This window comes from Monodon monoceros, unplaced genomic scaffold, assembly GCF_005190385.1.
Source record: "Monodon monoceros isolate NGI ecotype Baffin Bay Population unplaced genomic scaffold, NGI_Narwhal_1 Super_Scaffold_7, whole genome shotgun sequence".
NCBI lineage: Eukaryota > Metazoa > Chordata > Mammalia > Artiodactyla > Monodontidae > Monodon > Monodon monoceros.
In genome coordinates, this window is record NW_021703784.1 from 75,911,111 (window position 1) to 75,922,483 (window position 11,373).

An 11,373-nucleotide genomic window follows, 5' to 3' on the forward strand; every position below is an offset into this window, starting at 1 on the left:
TTGAGATATATGCATAGAAACTCTTAGTGGAATGTAAATTTATAGTGATGACTAGAGTTCAAAACTTTTCTGGGTTTCTTTAGAATTTTGTGTGTGTCAATTCACACCTTTGAATTACTTCACGTTTTATAGCACATAAAACCTTTATGGCATGTAATGTGATTCTTTTGTTCATATCACCTTCCCAAAAGCCAGATTTCCTTTCGTCTTCCAAATTTCAATAAGAGATGTTTTTTTTCTCCCTGCAATGACTTATTTCAGAACAGTAACTTTTTATGAACAACTATGTCTATTACAAAGTTAAGTTTCAGAGTTGCTTTACACTTAGATCTTCTTCTAGTAAAAATGTTCCCACAGTGAAGATTTTCTCTTTGAAACGTTAATAAAGCTGAGGAGATGATGTTAGGTGTAGAAAATGAGAGCTATATTCTTTGCTTTCTAGACAGGTATTAAATTAAAATTAATCATAAATTTAATTCACCAGAGATGGTGGGTGTTTGAAGAAAACGAGAATGAAAATGGGTCTAATTCACCCATTTCACATTTATTTAGTGTTTTATATAGTCTAGGCCTTCTCATGTTTTCGTGGAATCACAAGAAAAGAATAATTCTTGGTGTATACCCTCAAGGAGCCTTCAGCATAGTGATATAAACAAAAGAAAGAAACCCTTTTTAAAAAGCACGGAAACCTTGAATACGTTAATACACACAGTAGAATAAGAAGTTTCTTCCCATGGAGTTTTATACAAAGTTGTTTAGCAGAGAACCAGAATGAGATATTGGTTTTGAGGTATGAGTAGAGATTAATAAAGTAGAGTCTGAAAGGAATGATAGAAAGAATGGTATGTCACATTAAAGGAAATATGTGAAAATGTGTGTTATTTTAAGGAAATCCTAGAATGTGTGTGAGGGGCAGGGCTGGGATTACAAACTGAAGGAGTCACAGGAAAGGGACAGGATATGAGACTACAAAGTTAGGTTGGAGCAGGTCACAAATGTCCTTGGATGCCTTGCTGCACAAGCGCTTTGATTTTATTTTTTTAGAGGTGATATAAATCAACAAGAAACTTTTGACCCCTGTTCTAAAAAGGGTAATTCAAAAATATTGTGGGAGTGTTTTGGGAGGAGACAAACCTGGATGCAAGGTAGGACTCCAGTTGAAATTGGAACATTAGAAGTGAGAACTGTGAAAAAATAAGGAATTGGAATATATTTCCAAAATTGATAATATTTGGTAACTGGCTGGGGTATGGGTATGAAAACAGAAGTAAGAAAGGTCATGAGATCTGGAGTTCAAACTAGAAATAGATTAGTATTTTGGGGAGATTGAAAATGAATTCGAAAGTAGGATAACATGAAAAAGAGCTTAGAGTTCATCCAAGTTGTCATCCAGATGCCTTAATGCATTCTATGAAGCAGAAAACTTTATTTAATGTGACTGTGTATTAGTAACTTCACTGGAAGGTCTAAACCTAGAAAACAGATATGAACAATCTGATTCATGTCCCTCTTTGCACTTAATCAATGAAATTGCAAATCAACAAAATGGAGTGTAAATAACTTGGCAGTTTTTCTAATAGTGTTGTGAGACTAATTATCAATAAAATCAATGTATTGTATACCAGAAATATCCTATTGAAACTTTGCAAAATCAAAACAAACAAATCATGTGTTTATTTTCTTGCCTCGTGAAGGAGGAAATGATTGTTTGGTCAATGTAATTGATATATCATTATGTGAAGTATAGTAATAACAATTGTACACCTTTCTCTGGAGCACTGCCTAGAAAATAGTGTGTCCTTAATAAGCATTTGCATGAAAGAAAAACTCAGTTCTCCAGATGTTATCTGCAGACTCTAGTATGTCAGTAGAATTAAAAATTTTACACACGACCTTTGATAATTCAAGTTATTCTTGTGTTAACTATTTTAACATCTGATATTAAGCTTATAGTTGCATAAAAGTCTTTAAAGGTGCTCAATAACTTTTTGTTCGAGGTCACATTTCCCAATAGCTGAACTCAGGCCCAGCCCAGGAGAATTCAAGGATCACAGCGGTTTAGTGTGGCAGTGAAGAGATGGGTGCCCCTCTGTGAGTCTGGCACTGTCTAATCTGGGTTATAAACTAGCAAAGCTCAAAGCATACATGCCTTCCCTGCTCAGACTCAGATCTACTCAGAGAATGTGCCTCTACCTTAAACATGAAAACTCCTAGTAATTCCTCACCCTTGCAGGGCTGGGTTTGTTCAAAACTGGTATGACAATTTGGCATTTGGAGAGTGTGAATTAGGATAAGGGAAAGTCAGTAACCTTGAGTTATGAGGTCATGATTTACAGAATACCGGTAAGAGGTCTTGGCTCCAGAGGAACTGTATTTATTTGAATCCTGGTACTGCCAGTTACTTATTGTAAGTATCTAGGATACAACAGACTTGTCTGATCATTCCAAAATAATAGTTGGTGTTAATTATATGCCAATTATCATCCTTGGCTCAAGGAATACAGAAGAAAACAAGACAAATGCATTCTGTACCCTCAGAGAGTTTACATTCTTACGGTAGAGATAACCAAAAAAAAAAAAGTTAAATGAAATATAAAATTAATATTGTAGTAAAGAAATTAAAATAATATTACATGATGGGGCAATACAGGAAAGGGAACATATTGAAAGAAAGGCCAATTCAAGTCTCTACTGAAAACCTCTATGGGATTTACTAGGAGCAGGGCATTCAAGGGAAATACCAGGGTACTGTACATCATAGACAATCAGAGTGGGGAGGCATCTGCTAGTCCAGGGCTGCTCTAATAATCACTTACTGAAGACCAAAGATAAAATAATCAGAATGGAGTAAACTGACGAGATACCAAGTTTAATTTTTATTGCATGCTTTTCTTCTTCAATTGTGCACATATAACATTCCTGACTTGCCCACAGAACACACCCTAGTTTTAGACAGGACCCACTTCTTTAAACTAAAAAATTTACTTCATCATTATTACACAGATATGGGGTGATAAGGCAGATACACCAGTGTAAATTCAACACCACTCCAGAATACAGAACTCAACATGCCCACCATCCTGTTTGCAGGACACAGATATCCTTCTCCTATGTAGCACACAAGGAACACATCTATTACAACACTTAGGTATGCAAAATTTACATACAATTTCTCTATATATATCCTGTGATACTGTTTGATATTCAATCTGGGACAGAAACTGAAGTATTACTCCCCCCCTTTATATTTTGCTAATATATTTTGAGAGTGCACATTGAGATTAATTATATAAGATATATATTGGTGGTTATGAAGAGTGGTGGTTAAAGCACCTGGAGACTGAAAATAAGCCCATATGTCCTTGACTTAAGACGGTTTTTTAAAGCTGATCAAAACTGATCAAAAAAAAAAAAGGCAAGTATCTCCTTGAAGCCATTAAAGAAGAGGTTCTTTACACACACCACATATGCATGTACTACTTTCTGGACAGTGTATATTGTTGAGACAAATGATAATAAAATGATTTGTCAAACTTATGCACCAAGGACAAATAATAAAATACTAAGAAATCCAATTTGTCTTTCAAATGCCTAAAACTGAACTCCTGATTAAACTGGTTATTACCTGTGATGATTTTAAAAATTTCTCTGAACATGGACAAAACACAGTAGAGAAAATACTTCCACCAAAAAAAAGTGACATTGGTTATGAGAACTAAAAACTGATGTTTTTTTCATATTCCTTTTATTTAAATTCATGGCACTGAATTTGTGATAAAATTATAAAAATAATAGAGATTCACTAATGTCACCATTTTAACAAGGACATTTGGTTTTAATATAATAATGGATATATGAACACATTTCCATTCTGAATTATGCATGTACAGTTGACCCTTGAATAACTCGGGGGTTAGGGGCATGAATCCCCTGCATAGTCGAAAAGGACTTTTGACTCCCCCAAAACTTAACTACTAATAGCCTACTGTTGACTGGAAGCCACATAACATAAACAGTCAATTAACACATATTTTGTATGTTATATGTGTTATATATGAATTCTTACAGCAAAGTAAGCTAGAGAAAATAAAATGTTGTTAAGGAAATCATAAGAAAGACAAAATACATGTATAGTACTATACTGTATTTATCTATACTGTAAGTTTACTTTGCCTGTTTACAAGATGAATTGTCTGTCAGTACCTACATCAACATTGTCTTATATGATACAAAACACTGTAGATGTTATACATATTACTAACACTAGACATAAAAAAGGGAAAGATAATGTGAAAAAAATCATATTTCTTTACAGATATAATGATTCATGCATTGATAATGAACAAGTAGCAATATGATTGCTTTATGGTAGCCTAATGCCAACTGCCAAATGACTACATGACAAAGGTATAAGTTGAAGATTCTTTGTAGTTTAGAGAGTTTACACAGTTTATACTGGAGATTTCATTATCTATTACAAAATGGTCTTGAAATGAAATCAGAATTGAAGAGGTTTTTTGTTTTTGTTTTCCCCAAGATAACTAGTTTATTCTTATCCCCTTGGGACCTTTCTTTCTCACCTGTGGGGCTCAGTAAACAAGAATATCAAGGAAACATTCAATATCAATGGAATAACCAAACATATGGACAGAAATGTTCACAGTGAAATTTCATTTCTATCTCACCCTGTACTGCATTAAAATATTAAAAATGGACTTCACTGTATCAAATCAACATGCTGTACACCTTAAACTTATACAATGTTATATGTCAATTACATCTCAATAAAGCTGGACAAAAAGAAAAGCGTTTCTGATTAAAAAAAAATACTGCAGGAGGGCTTCCCTGGTGGCGCAGTGGTTGAGAGTCCGCCTGCCGGTGCAAAGGACACGGGTTTGTGCCCCGGTCCGGGAGGATCCCACATGCCGCGGAGCGGCTGGGCCCGTGAGCCATGGCCGCTGAGCCTGCGCGTCCGGAGCCTGTGCTCCGCAACGGGAGAGGCCGCAGCTGTGACAGACCCGCGTACAGCAAAAGAAAAAAAAAAAAAATACTGCAGGAGGTGATTGTGGCACTTTGCAGGGTCTTGGCTTTTTTCTGGGGGATAGGGTTACTGAGTTTATGGAGTAATCATGGGCAAGATTATGGAGTAATCATGGAGTAATTAGTGTTTGCTCATGTTTGCCTAATAAATGCAACAGCCACAGGAACTGCAATTCTTAAGAACTTGGTACTCTCAGTACTGATTCATTTACAATTATTGATGGATATCAGATAAGCAGAGATGTTGAAAACATTTTTTCTTACAAAGAGGCGATATCAGCAAGAACCAAGATCAACTTGTCATGGAATTCTCATAACAATTAAATGACAATGGGTCTGAAAGTTTGTGGAAGTGAGTTTAGAAAATCTTCTGAACAATGACCTTTCTTTTTCCTGCAGCTTTACTACTATGGCTGCAGCTAGGCTCCCCGAAAGTACATTACTACCTTTGGCTGATGTCCTCTGGAGTTCTTAAATGGCTCTTTTAATCTGTAGAGGTTATACGGCTAGTTGGCTATAGGAGGATCATTAAAAAAGAACATCCAGATAATGGAATTTTACCCAAATGATGCACTGGAAGATCTACAACTGGATAAACCATTTCCTGAGCTGAGAGAACATTTTCAGTCTTATGATTTGGATCATATGGGGGGAAAAGGTCCATAGCCACACTCCACAGATTATAATCATCGCTAAATATTTAGCACAGTGGAACAGTGAAACAAATGGACGAACACCTAAAATGTATAAAGAAAAAGAGGACTTTAGATGTGTGATTAGATAAGGGGTTCTAAAGTATGAAATTGGGGCTCCAGAAGCGAATTTTGAAGAAGCTATTAAAAATATAAACACAGCAATAAATATGACTCAGACTCCAATCAATATTGAATATATATTTAATGATGATTGCTCTTGAATATCAGCAAATAGACACCATCCTTTTGGATTTCAGCTTATGCCTTCAATGACTGTGTGGCCAAGGAGGAACAAAGATGCCTGTTTGAGGCATAACTTCCTACATGATTGCAGATTTTGGTGTGTATATATAAAACTGCAAAATGTTTACAGTGTTAAAGCGAAGAAAGATGCTTTTTCTGTGAATGATTATGTTGACAAAGTACTGCAGTCCATAGGCCAAGCAATGGAAGCTGTTTCAGAGAAAGAATTAAATTTTTTCTGCAGTAATTCTTCATTTCTTGGAGTTGGTAGATGTTGATCTTTAACTAAAAAATGTGGTTTGGACACAATTAATAAAGATGGAATCATTTCCAGTATGAACATTCCAGATAACGAGACAGTACTGTACTTAGTGTTATGGGCTGTTGACGGATTTCATAAAGGACATAGTAGACATCCAGGGGTATCTATTAGATTGAAGAAAACATAGGAAAGTCTTGTCTCACTGGTCTCCTTTAGGAATATAGGTTATCTGTAACGGTGAAAGATGATTATGTCCACAAATTGTGCTGTCATGGAACTGCTGAGCCACACATGATTACTGCTGCCCAACGGGTTACAACAGTTACCACCGAACATTGCCATTTTTAATAACCTACTTATATCTGCATGTCATAAACTTCAGGAACTTCCTCATTATAAAAGAAGCACCCAGTGCAGTGTGTTAATAATCAAAATTAAAATTGTCTTCAGATTGTGCTCAAGTCTATAAAATTCAAAGGGAAAACTTCTAAATTGTTGCTTTCTTAATAATCCTTTTTCTCACTTGTAAAAAGAAAAAAATGTATTTCAAGTTATTCTGCCATCTAATGAAACACAAAGGACTGATACTATCCTATACTCTTTATCATAATAAAGAGTAAACAATTTGGATGAAAACCTGAAGCCCACATTCCTAATGAGGGAATTCGATAATGGTGGGGGAAAAGGAGAAATGATCACTTTTCTTCCTTGAATCACTCTGTCTTTGCTTGACTTTTTGGATCCCATCCTCACTTGATTTTCTTCTTACACTCTTTTTTTTTTTTTTTTTTTTGCGGTACGTGGGCCTCTCACTGTTGTGGCCTCTCCCGTTGCGGAGCACAGGCTCCGGACGCGCAGGCTCAGCGGCCATGGCTCACGGGCCCAGCCGCTCCGCGGCATGTGGGATCTTCCCGGACCGGGGCACGAACCCGTGTCCCCTGCATCGGCAGGCGGACTCTCAACCACTGCGCCATCAGGGAAGCCCTCTTCTTACACTCTTCCTGTTCTTTCTCAGTGTCCTTGGAAAGTTCTTCCTCATATTCCTGACATCAAAAAATTGCAATGCTCTGGGGCTTCATTCATGGACACTGTTCTCTCTTCTGCCTACATGCATACCTTAGGTGATATAATCCAATTGCTTTACTTTGAGTACCACCTTCAAAGGAATAAATCCAGATGCACACTTTAAATCCATCCTGCCTCCCTGCGTTTTGGGTATACTATGTAACTGACAAGACGAGGTGGTTTCATCTTGGGTCAACCTGGCCAATCTGGGATAATATTTCCCATAATTCCCTACTATGTATATTTCCAAGTTAGGGTAGACCACAGAAGAAAATGAGATTTGAAAGCAAAGCCATGGACATTAAGTACTGAATGTGCCTGGTGCTGCCGCAGCTCACACACATTTCACTAGTCTGCTGGCTCACCTTGTTAATGAGGAAGGTCACACTATCCAATCCTTTCTGGCTGCCATTGCATTTTCTCTTGTCAACTCCTCTGGTTTAGGCCAAGCACGTCATGCATCTCTGTAGCAAAGTGACCCAGCTTCTTCTGCAAGGCAACCCTCATCATCGAGGTTAGAGGGAGTAAGAGAGAGACATATGTTCTGATTTGTTCTCACAGGTTTTCTTTTGTCATCGTAGGTTGTTCCATGCTGTTTCAGGGCTCATTTTGTACTGTTTACTTTCTCTTGCTGTCTGTTTTCTCCCCAACTGCCAACGCTGCTGCAGAGCAGTGATTTTAGGACCACACCAGATGCAAAGATTACAGCTTTCCAAAAAATTCTTCATCAGTTCCAACAATTTTGGAAGTCTAATCTCTAGAATGCTCCCCTTCTTCCCTACCATTCTTACTGGTTCTGATTCCCTAACTGAATCCTAACTGATGTGCTACTTGACACTCAATACCTACTTGGCCTCTGAAATGCAATATATCCAAAACTGAAATTCTGACATTCCTCTACCACAAAATTTCTCTTTCTAATTTTCTCCAACATACATATAGCAACTTGATCTTTCTTTCTATTAAAGCCAAAAGTCTTGGTGTCACTCCCAATACCTCCCAGTACCACTCACACTCATATTCTACATTTCAGAAAATATTTTCAGTCTACATTTAAAATGTATCTAGAATCCAACCTGTTTCTGTCCTCTTCATGGTACCCCATTCTATCCCAAGTAAATCATGTCTCACTGGGATGATTATATCAGTCTCCTAATTTGTCTTCCAGCATCTACTGCTGCTCCTAAGTCTATTACCAACTCACTAGACAGAGTAAGGCTGTTAGAAAACAAATAAGATAATGTTACTTCTTTGTTCAGAACCTCCTAAGGCTTCCCATCTCAGAGTAAAAGCAAAAGTTCGTACTCTGATTCAAAAGGCTTTACTTCATCTGGTGCCATCATTATTCTCCTCATATTCTTATTCATTATTCTTCCCTCTGGCTTACCTCATCTACCCATATGGACCCTCTCCTCACACCAGGCATTCTCCTGTCTCAGGATGTGCATGCTTGCTTTCCACTCTGCCTGGAATGCTTTTTACAGACAGCAACACAACTTGTCCTTCACTTCCTTCCAGACTTTTTCTTGAAATCTTCCAGAACAACAACTTTAAAATTACAACCCCATCCCCTCATAAAATATCTTCCTTCCCTGCTATATATTTTTGTTCTTAGCCCTTAATACTGATTAAAATAATGTACATATATTTTACTTATTTATTTTATGTGTCATCTATTATATTACAAATTTGATGTGGGTAAAGATATCGGTTGTTCTGTCCGATAGTGTAACCTAAGTCCACAGTACCAAGTCTGCCAAATAGTAGGCCCTCAATAAATATTATTGGATGGATAAAGAAATAGTAGTGTTACAAGTAATACAGTGGCATAAGTCCATTAGGTCCTGAAAAAAAAAAAAAAAAAGAGGCTACTGTCATGGTATGGCATAGCTCCATGAAGAGACCTGCGTCATTTTGTCTGTCATGTTGAACCATATGAATTTCTAAGTCTTTTTGATTTATATGAATAGAATTTCATGTGGTTCAACCAATATGTAAAATGAGATCCTACAAAATATATGGCAGGCTGGGTAAATGGCCTATGAATAATATTAGTCAGTTGTTGTGCTTTGTTTTTTCTCAATGCTGATTGCTTTTCACTGCTGATAGCTTACAAATATAGTTCTCAAGTTCTAAAATCTACATACTAAGTGGATATCAGTAACTCTAATGATTAGATAGGTTGCCAAATATTCAGAACCCAATCACTTGTGATTCAGCTGCACCTCTGCAATTGCCTACAGGGTAAATGCTGCCATTGATATTTTAATGGTACAAAGCTTAACTCAGGCATCCATGAGTTTTTTCAGCATCACGAACAGTGATCATTAAATGTCTTTTTCTTGTATTGTAGAAATATAAAAAGAAAAAAATCAATACATCTACTAAAGATTTTGAACATTGAGTCTAGTTCTCATTTCCCCTTTACATTTCCCTTTTAAGTACTTGTCCATTGAACAGATCAGATATTTAATATTGAACAAAACTCTACAGTTTGTCTCTTTCATAGGGGTAAAAAAGAAAATAAGAAAGATTTAGCTCTTTTACTCTCCAGTGGACAATAATTACGAGCTTGATACTCATTAAAAATATCTTTAAAATAATAGGCTAATAGTCACACATCTTCTCCATTACTTATTTTCAATCTACCTTAATAATAAGATGTGGCCATTATATCCAATCTATTTTTACAAGGGCAGAAAAAAATCTACAAGTAAGATAAAAATAAGAAAAAAATGGAACATCAGTTCGGAGTTCCTTGAGTCAATAAGGCATGAGAAAGGAAGAAGCGTGTCCTTGTAATTTGGGGAGGCAGTTCTAGATGGCATGCTGAATTGGTAATGGAAAAGAAATGATAAATGGGTGAGCAGCCAAAAAAAAGAAAAAAAAAGAAACATACTGATCTCCTGTGATGTGGTCAGCTAAGTGTTAGTTTTTTTCCCTAGCAACTCTATTAGGTAAGTTTTTCTATCCCTGAATAAACTAAAGGTAAGAAGCTTGTCTGAGCTATCATGTATATTACACATACAATACACATATTTTATATATTTATATCTTGTCACAAAAATGATTTGAAATAATTTTAAGAAATTGCAGCTGGTGAGCAATGGGAGTTAATTTAGAAGATATCTCTGTTTGATACCAAATATTTTGCTCTGGTAAGTAAATTATGTCATAATTCTTTAGGCAAATGAAAGTGTATCAGTGACCAGATAAATATTTATTGCCTTTATTGCTTGCTAGAAAACATACCCCTTATTGGCTTTATCCTTTCTTTTTCTCACTTCTTCACTCCTTTATTGGTATTTCCTCTACTCTCAAATACACTATTTGCACTCAAAGCCTTCTTAGGGTATATTTCTAGCGAAAGCCAAACTAAGACACATATTTGGCTTGATGGTCTCAATGGCCAACTCCAGCTCTATTTTTAAATGTCCTCAATACTTCAAAAGAATATGTCTAATGGCCTGACTTAAATGAATCATCTAGTAAATGTTTTCTGAATAAATTAATTGCTCTGGAGAGCTAATATAGACATCTGAAAAAAAAAATAAAGAAGCCAGTTAGTACCTTCTGTAACTTTCATATTTTGAGGGAAACATGGCAGAAACTTAGACTTTAACTGAGTGTCCTGGTTGTCTGTCTGCTGCCTTCTCAGTTGACTAATACTAACGCTGCCTTCTCAGTTGACTAATACTTATGCTGCCTCTTTGTCTTCTACATTGCACTTGCCTCCAGTAATTCAATCTCTCAATGCCATTCTCTATTCTCTTGCTCATTTAGTTTGAACAATACCTAAAAAATATTCAATCCTTGAAGTCCTTGAAATTAAACCTTCAGTGCTGGGAATAAAAAGCTCTATTTAAATTTAATAACACTGCCAGCTTTGAAAGCCTGCTCTAGGCACTGTAGAGAATATTTTTTCATTTTACATTAATAAAAAATTGAGGTAGTATAAGATTTATTTTGCAGAACAGTAACAGGCTTAGACAATTTAATAGTTTACCCCCATATGACCCAACTATTAAGTGACAGTCAGGTTTCAAACTTAAGCATGTATAACCCAGA

At 36.2% G+C, this 11,373-nt stretch overlaps 1 pseudogene; it reads left to right on the forward strand.

Moving 5' to 3' along the window:
• The first annotated feature begins 1,545 nt into the window (after positions 1 to 1,545).
• Positions 1,546 to 6,588, forward strand: LOC114887586 (annotated as a pseudogene).
• The last annotated feature ends 4,785 nt before the right edge of the window (positions 6,589 to 11,373 follow it).